The sequence below is a fragment of the Artemia sp. Qi Xiang Cuo genome, chromosome 9 (assembly GCF_049724085.1).
Source record: "Artemia sp. Qi Xiang Cuo chromosome 9, ASM4972408v1, whole genome shotgun sequence".
Classification (NCBI taxonomy): Eukaryota; Metazoa; Arthropoda; class Branchiopoda; order Anostraca; family Artemiidae; genus Artemia; species Artemia sp. Qi Xiang Cuo.
Window position 1 is genome coordinate 71,030,989 of NC_142802.1, and position 8,593 is coordinate 71,039,581.

The window sequence follows — 8,593 nt, forward strand, 5'->3', positions numbered from 1 at the left end:
CTTGCTTTCAGTTAAAAAAGCTTGTTCTTTTATTTCATCCTCAATTGACACCGTTAGGGGGAAGCAAAAGAACAATGTCCCCAAAGAAAACAAGAGGACATTGAAAAATATGCGCAAATAAGAAAATGATAAATATTCCCAGCTAAATTTCGGTATTAACAGAGCTTCTAGTAGCAATTACCGTCGTTCCTCCACCTCTCCATCTTTTGTATCGGCATAGATCAAAAAGTTAAGAAGAAAATAAAGGGAAACTAGATATGGATTTGTTCTCCCCCTCCCCGTCCCTGAAATTCGTTCTATACTCGTCTGAAGGCTCTTGGAGTGTTGCAAACTTGAGCACTAAACCACACTTTTTCACACTTTAGATGCACCCCAACTATAAATAAATTCTCCAGCTCTCCACCATAATAACTGGTGTGGATTATAAATCACTGCACATGATATAATCGAGCCTCAAATGACTTTAAATCCCTTATTTTGTATGAACCATATACATCTTAAGGAATGAATAGACAATCAATCAGCAATACTCCTTCTGAAACTGAGAAGCTCAATACATAATTTATCAATAATTTGAAATCGATTTGCTGTCTCAGGATTTTGACTCAATAGCTTTTTAGCCCTCAATGGTGTAAAATTATTGTCCTGCGTTGCAAAATGGTGGAAACGTGAATTAACTGGGGAAAAATCTTTTATGCTGATTAATAAGACCACTAGACCGGGACGTAGCCAGGAATTTTTTTTTCGGGGGTGTTTTACTCAAAGATTTTTTTGCGAGGGGGGGGGTTACACAAAAAACTAAAAAAAACGCATAATTTTTTTATATCCATTTTGTTACGTTTTTACGAGTCAGACAAACATTTCGGTGGGGGGGGGGAGGGGGTCAGACCCCTAAACCCCTCTGGATACGGCCTTGCCGCTAGAATTTTCAATTTACGTTCAAATTAGCTCGCTCCCGATATTTTAGGACAACTGGTTCGATACGATTACCCCTGAGAAAAACAACAAAAAGATAACAGAGAAACGGTACTCTTGAATTATATGGGCCTTGACATGGAAACCAGTCACGAAAAATCCGTTTTTGACGGGTTAGCCGCTATAGAGTAGGCAATGATAGCGTGGTTTTCATTGCGTATAGGAAATTTAAACTATGGCTTTTTGGGGTTTAGAGGGGGGAGGTACCTAGGTTGGGTTAGGTTACGTACGGTATTTAATATATGCAATGCTTTACCCCCCCCTTTAATGAGCAAATATATAGCCCAAATTTGTTTCTAAACTATTATATATTCATCCTGTTTTATTTTCTTCCATTAGCATTAACCAAACTTGACTTTTTAGAAATGCCCATATAATGCAAGAGTAGGCTACTAGAGAAACAAACAACTAACACGCATCTGCGATCATCCTTTTCGAAAACAAAAAACAAAAGCATTTTTTCCGGATAGAGGTTTGAAATCTCTGCAATAGGGCTGTCTAATATGCTGAATTTTTCATTTTAGTGAATGTTTAGTGCAACTTAATGAATATTACTTATTTAGAATTACCATATAAAGCCGTATTTTTTTATGTGTATAGCCTACTGTTGAAAAACTAGAGTTTTGGTTACAAGTAGGAAGTGTTACTCCTTACTTACAGTTTGTTCCCGTGAACTGTTTGTCAAAAGAAGATTTTCTTCAGAATACTTTTCTTATATTATTTTTGGCATTTTGTCAGAAAATACAGACAAAAATTCCACAATATTTCACTAATAGCCCCCCTTATAGACTACCAAGTATACACAGGGGAATAATTAGGATCTTTACAGTCCAATTTTACCTTTTTGAAGGGATCCATGTTCGCTTTAGCGTTCCAAAGTATGCTGACTTATTGGTATGACTTCTGAAAGATCTTAAGCCCAACTGGCCAGCCATGACAAAAAACCAACATAGAGAAAAATATCAATGAAAAAAACAAAAACAAACGAGACTGCGGGCCAGTAGAAAGAAAAGACGAAAAATGTAAAACAACGCGGATATTTCGCCCGTATAAAACAAGGCGTCTTCAGCATAAGAGACACAAGAAGAACAAGATAAAAAAACTAAAACTAAAAACAAATAAAACCACCACTAACAAGGCTGAAGACGCCTTGTTTTATACGGGCGAAATATCCGCGATTGTTTCACATTTTTCGTCTTTTCTTTCCACTGGCCGCAGTCTTCTTTGTTGTTTTTTTCATTGAGATTTTCTCTCTGTTGGTTTTTTGGTATGACTTCCATCAAGATCGCCCCTCCTTTTGTTGCCTCTCCTTCTTTTAAAATTATACGAATTTTCTGAAGTTAAAAATTCTTTTTTTTATTAATACATTTTTGAACATTTTTCTACGTCTATTTTTCTCAAAATTCTAACTTCCAAAAAAACCACTGGCTTCAATCCCACCTAATATTGTGTTTAGCTTCCATTTTTTACTAAGTTTTCAGTCTTTTCTTAAAATGAATGTGAATTTTCAATCAAGTTTTTTGTTCTGTCTCGCCCGTCTGCATGGCTATTATTTTTGTGGTTTTTCAGGAAGACAAAAAAGTAGGAAACGTCATGGAAATGCGCAAGCAGGTGAGACGACACATTTTAGTTTGAATGACGCGATGCAAAAAAAAGTTAATTCGCAAAGAAAAACAATAGCGATTTTGTTTGGGTGGAAATTAGCCTTGACACCTCCAGGGAATGTATTTTCATTGTGTCGTTTTATCTTTGGAGCGATAGATAGATAGATAGATAGATAGATATTTATTGCAATAAAAGCCACTTTGGGCCATGGCAAAAAAAGAAAAATCACACAAAATAATAACATGATTATAACACTCATAGCAAAGTATGATAGCCTACATAACAATAATAACGCAAAATTACAAAACATTACAAAAACATAATAAAATATAAAAAAATTTTATATAAAAGAAGTATATTTATACCTAAATAAAAAATAACATTTATAGAGAGTGAGTCACTAAATAAGGCCCTTACCCAGGATTAAAAATCATGGGATGATGATATTGGAAACCTCGGTTGCAAAAAAGGATAAACAAAATCCCCTGGGTGAATGGCTGAAGTACATTCCTAGTTTAGAAGGTGGTTGTCGGTAGTAAAAAAAAATAATGAAAGAGGAAAGATCTAATCGTAAAATAGATCAAGATTTATGTATATAGATACATATATATATATATATATATATATATATATATATATATATATATATATATATATATATATATATATATATATATATATATAAATATATAAATATATATATATATATATATATATATATATATATATATATATATATATATATATATATATATATATATATATATATATATATATATATATATATATATATATATATATATATATATATATATATATATATATATATATATATATATATATATATATATATATATATATATATATATATATATATATATATATATATATATATATATATATATATATATATATATATATATATATATATATATATATATATATATATATATATATATATATATATATATGTATATGTTTAGTAAAAGAAGAAGGCAAAAAGCGAAAGAACTGACTCCGTTATTGATGGTGTTAGAAAAACGATTGAGGATCTACAAATCCAAGTAGACCACTTACGACCGTCCAGTGTTACAGATTTAAAATTCTTACGCTGCCCTTATTTCAAAACGATCTGCTATATCTGCTATTAATGAAATATTATCTTAATATGTTTAGTTTGGTTGGTCGTACTGTAGTATTAGCACAAAACTTGTAAATGGAAAGCTTGAAAACCATTTTTTATTTACAGTTGGATGTTAGTAATTTTTAAGAATTGATTTAGTCATTCAGGAAGCGTCTCCAGAGAATTCCCAATCATCACGAGCCCATACATAAATTGAGCCGCTACAACCTTTTCCTATTTTAAAATATAATTATAATAAAATATAAAATTAATTAGAATAATAAATAGAAGTCATATCCTTAAACAGGGTATTAAAACTATTAACTTTAGATGGATGTGTTCATGAAAGTTCTTACGACTATTCTTTCTGTGTGATTATGCAGAAAAAGAACCATCAAAAAACATCTAACCCGCCTCTAACCTTAACTATGTCAATGTTAGAGACATTTTAACTATTAAAGTAAATTGCTAACATATTCCAAGGAAGAAAACTTAATTTATATTTGAAATTATAAATCAGAATAATTTATTTAACCATTGATATTCTTTTGCTATTATTTAAGAATGACTTGTTTAAAACGGAATTTATAGATGGTCTAAGAAAATTGTTTGTGGTTATAATAAATTACCGTGAATTGAAATTTCAATTGTGATTTTTCTCCCTTGTGATATTTTGGCGATTTCTAAGGCCTTCGATTTAATAGTCAAGAATTTAAGATGTCTGTCGCGTTTATTATGATTTGAAACAACTGCTTTACTTGTTCCTATTAACTCAATGTTGTATATAGCAAAACATAAATTGTTTTGTTTTGTGTCGGGTTATTTGGGACACCCTTCTCCCTCACATAAACTGGTTACTACTGCTTGTACTATTTACTATTGTTCTTTGTTGATAAACAAAAGGGAGATTGTGGAATTATTTGAGAACAGGTAAAACTTCTAACTGCCTAAATTTGTTATCTCTTGTTGGATATTTCTATATTTTCATTTTAACAATAAATAAAAAGGCTGTGTGATCTAAGAAGTTACTTCAGGCTCATTCACAGTGAGATTTTACTAATGACAAGATTTATCTAGCACTAGTTGTGAATAAATTGGATTTTACAGGGAATTTTCCGGGTAAAATTTCCGGGTAAACTAAAATCTGGCTGAAAAATTCTGATTCGCTCTGATTAGCGTTAGCTATATCTCAATATTAGTGAATTCCCATTGCGAATGGGCTTCTACATACTACTTTGTTTATGGAGAAGATGCATGAACTAGTTTGACGGGGCCCTGGACTACTTTCTAATTAAGCATTTTCTTCACTAATTTAATTTTGGAAAAAAAAATACAGATAAATATATAAAATATATAAATATATAAATTTAAATTTTGAAACAACTCATTATAATATGTCTAAATGAGAGTTCTTCAAAGAAATTATGGATTACTTTTTTAGACTTGGAGTTTCTACAGTAAAAATCATGTGTTTTCTTGGCTTCATCTTTTGTAAAAGACTTAACGCGCAAGCAAAAAATTACCGGCGTGGATGAAAGCTTTGGGAATAAAAGAGGTCAAGTCCTTTTATTAGGGCTATACTTGAAGAATGAATGCCGGTCAAACAGGTCCTTATATCTGGCGAAACAAAATAGGAAAAACAGGATACATGACAAAAAAAAAAATTCTTTTGAGTTGGCTAAACCGAGGACACGATTATCCCCCTGTATAATTTTCACTCGGCTGTAAACTGAGGGTAATATCTCGATAAACTAAACTAAAATCATAAACAAGTTAAAAACTAGCTAAAACTAATAAAATAAACTAAAACCAAATAAAATAGTTAAAACTAAAATCAACCGAACCAATAATCTATACGATATTTACGTTCTGTTATCTAATTGCTTATTCACAGCTAATAAATTCACTGTGCAGAGAACAGAATAATTGTCGCAAATCAAACATGGCGATCTAAATGTATTTTTGAGGACTTCTGGAACACAGTGACGTTCTACGATTTGACCTAACAGTTAAAATGGATACGACCCAATATTCAACCTATGATTCTTCCAACTATTAAAAAAAACGGAGGATAAACCTGATGTCTTTCCTCACATGAAATAAATCTCTGAAACACGAATACTTAAAGGTTATGGAGGAAAAGCTTGCGCGCAAACTTATCAAACAGTTCTTGGTAACGGAACTGTAAGTAAGGAGCGACCCGGCTCAATGGTGACCGAAAATGTAGAAAACGGAATTTTGATATCAATAGATACATCAAAACAGTCAGATTTTAATGCTGGTTTCAAATATATAAGCTTAATCAAGTTTAGTCCTACTTATCAAAAGTTACGCGCCTGAGAAAATTTTTCTGATTTTTGAAAAAAGGGGGAAAGACCCCCTAAAAATTATAGCACCTTAATGAAAAACACACCATCATATTCAGCGTATCAGAAAACCCTTCAGCAAAGTTTCAAGCTCCTATCTAAAAAAATGCGGAATTTTGCATTTTTTGCCAGAAGAAAGATCACGGATGCGTGTTTATTTGTTGTTTTTTCCCCCAGGGGGGATAGTATCGACTCAGTAGTCTTAAGATATCATTGGAGGGCTCCTTCAAACGTAAGTTGAAAATTCTAGTGCCCTTCTTAAGTGACCAAAAAAAGGAGGGCAACTAGGACCCCTCCCACGCTCATTTTTTCCAACAAGTCACCCTATCAAAATTTTTAGATAGCCATTTTGTTCAGCATGGTTGAAAATATGATAAATTTGTCTTTGAGGATGACTTAATATGATAAATGGGGCTGTCCCCTCCTCAACGCCTCGCTCTTTACGTTAAAGTTTGACTTTCTCACCACTCTATTTTTTTAAAACAATGAAAAACTTTAGCGTAAAGAGCGAGGCGTTGAGGAGGGGACAGCCCCTTTCATGCACGGAATAATTTCTGTTCGTTTTAAGTTTTAACGTCGTTCCTTACTTTCAGTTAAAAAAAACTTGTTTTTTTTATTTAATCAACATACAACAACGACACTTCTTATTGGATCAGCTTGATACAGGAAGAAAAAAAAAATCTTTTTTCTTTTGAAGACGAAATGGGACGCTTATCCCAAGAATCTGTTTCTCATCTAAAAGCTTGACAGCGTATATTCACTTTTTACCAGGCTAATTACTTCATTTTAGTTCCTCTAGGGGCATATAAGGCAACAACAGTTGGCCTCCATCTCGGATGATTCTGAGCTAAAAACCACAGATCTCCTCAGCTTATTGGGAACGACCTATCGTGGTCCGTTCTTCCAAAGGCCAAGAAGGATCCAGCACCACACGTTGTATGGAATTCTTCCCCATCTCATTTGCGTTATGTGACCCCAGTACCGCCAACATCTTTATCTGACTTCATTCACGGCTGTTTGTTGAGCAACCTGATCTGGGTGTTAGGTACTCGGTTAGCCTCGATTAGTATCGATTAGCCTCGATATTGGCCTCGGTATGTAGGTACTCGGTAATTGCAAATATTCTTCACAAGCAATCGTTCTCAAATCTAATTTTTCTTGAAAATATTTTATTTACAACACGAATAAGCTCTGATGGATTTTTGTTTGATTTAACAAGCAATGAAATACTTACACCAAAATCACTACAAAATATTCTTCAACAATTTCTATGAAAGTAGCCCACTATGAAAAACTGGAAAACAAAATCTAGTCTAAAATACAATTTTGTTAATTTTAGATCCCGCAGAAAATTTCACCGATATTTTTTAGAATGTACTGGCTGTTTTGCCCACGTGCCAGCGCCACAGGTAGAAATTATAGTGTTTCCCGTGCCTCCGGATTTTTAAGATTTTCTCAAAATTTCTTTTGTTTTCCAAATTAGCCATTTGTAACACATTTTAGAAATTTTAAGCCTATTTTTGATCTCCCAAAACAAGATCCTGTGTAGGCTATATCCCTCAGACGACATGCACAACCAAAGGCTCACAAAGCCAAGAGGGGAATGATTGTGAAGTTTCTATTGGACATTAAGCTTAATAAAATTACATACATCATAGGCCAACATGTTTTTACTGGGAAGGGAGGTCATTAGCTTCTTCTTGTGGAAATAACTCCCCTCCCCTCAATCATTTTTGTATGTGTTTTTGAAATTTTCTATTTACTTTGTTTTCCTTATGTGTGTAATTTTAGAAATTAAACTACAGTTTTGACCTCAAAATGGAAAGGAGGGGGTATTCAGGGCCCCTCAAAAGGGGTATTCTACCCTTTTCTAAGTGGCTCTGCCTCCTCAGTGAAAGAAGAAATAATAATATCAAAAGGCCCTTTCAGTTCCACAATTATTATCTATTGTCCTCTTTTCACGTTTTTCAATCAGACCAACAGCAGACAGTGGCGAATAAAAAAAAAAAAAAAAAAAAAAAAAAAAAAAAAAAAAAAAAAAAAAATTGGACTATTACCCAAAAACAAGATAAGAAAACCTAGCACATTTATGCAAAGGGTTACTTTGTTGCTTGTAAATAGTTACTTTTTTTTATCTTTCCTGGGTTCACTTTTTAATTTTTGAGTCCCCACAGCCTCTGTGTTCCCATTGGCAAATGAAACATCTTTTTTTATATAAAGAGTATTAAACGCAAAAAAAACTTCTGGTGATTTACACAGGCACGTTGCACAGGGGTACAGCCCATCAACTACCTCTTGAAAAGTCTAATTATTTCCAGACTGTTTTTTTGTTAGACGTTCCCCTCTCTTTGGGATGAAGTTCGTGTTCATTTCTCAAGACGATTAAAAATTGAAAATTTCGACGATACAAATGGTATTATAGATGCTATTGGTGTATTTTTAATGACACGAAAGGAATTACCGATATTTTTTCACTTATTCCTAAGACGTTAGTGCATATTTTTCGTCCCCATTCTGCCTTCAA